A 1,165-nucleotide genomic window follows, 5' to 3' on the forward strand; every position below is an offset into this window, starting at 1 on the left:
CATCTTCTATAGTGGTAGGTTTCCATTTGGTTTTTCGAAAGGCTTTTGTTATTTATTCCTCCTTTTACTACCTCCTCTGCCCTACCCTCCTATTCCCCACACCATTTAACCCTTCCTATTATATTTCTTCCCTTTCCCCCTTAATATCACTGCATCCTACCACCTCTCTCAGGAAGCCTCCCCTGACCCACTCCTGGCTGTTTATTAGTTTCTTGACCTCTCTGAATTTTCAAATTGAAACATGCATATCTAAGATTTCAAAGCTAACATCCAGTTATGAGAAAGAACATGTGACAACTGTCTTTCTGAGTCTGGGTTACCTCATTCAGTATGATTGGTTCCAGTTTCATTCACTTACCTGCAAATTTAATAATTTCATTTTTTAAACAGTTGAATAATATTCCATTGTGTATATGAACCACATCTACATTATCCATTCATCACTGATTCCAGTTTCTGGCTATCATGAAAAGGGTAGCAGTGAACGTGGATAGACAGGTATTTCTGCAGTAGGGTATAGAGTCTTTGGGGTTTATAGTCAAGAGTGGTATGGCTGGGTCATATGGAAGATCAATTTTGAGCTTTCTGAGGAATCCCCATACTGATCTCCATAGTGGCTACACTAGTTTGCTCCCATCAGCAGTGGTTAAGAGTTCCCCTTCCCCACATCCTCACCAGCATTTGTTGTTTGTGTTTTGGATCTTTGCCATTCTGAGAGGGTCAGACAAAATCTCAAAGTGATTTTAATCAACATTTCCCAGATGACTAAAGATGTTGAACATTTAAAAAGTATTTCTCAGCCATTTGTGGTTTTTTGTTTTTGTTTTTTAAATTATGTTTTAAAATTAATTATTAATCATAATTTAAATTATGATTAGCTGGGCGTGGTGGCCCACACCTTTAATCCCAGCACTTGGGAGGCAGAGAGGCAGGAGGATCTCTGTGAGTTCAAGGCCAGCCTGGTCTATATAGTGAGTTCCAGGACAGCTGGGGCTACAGGGAGACCCTGTCTCAAAAAGACAAAAAGAAATTAATTAATTAAAATAAAATTATGTGTATGAGTATTTTGCTTGCATGTATGTTAAGTGCATCCATGTTCTGCTCTGCCCATGGAAGCCAGAAGGGGGTGTCAGATCCCTTAGAATTGGAGTCACAGATGTTTGTT

Source organism: Nannospalax galili, unplaced genomic scaffold (genome assembly GCF_000622305.1).
Source record: "Nannospalax galili isolate Female #2095 unplaced genomic scaffold, S.galili_v1.0 scaffold918, whole genome shotgun sequence".
NCBI classification, from domain to species: Eukaryota; Metazoa; Chordata; class Mammalia; order Rodentia; family Spalacidae; genus Nannospalax; species Nannospalax galili.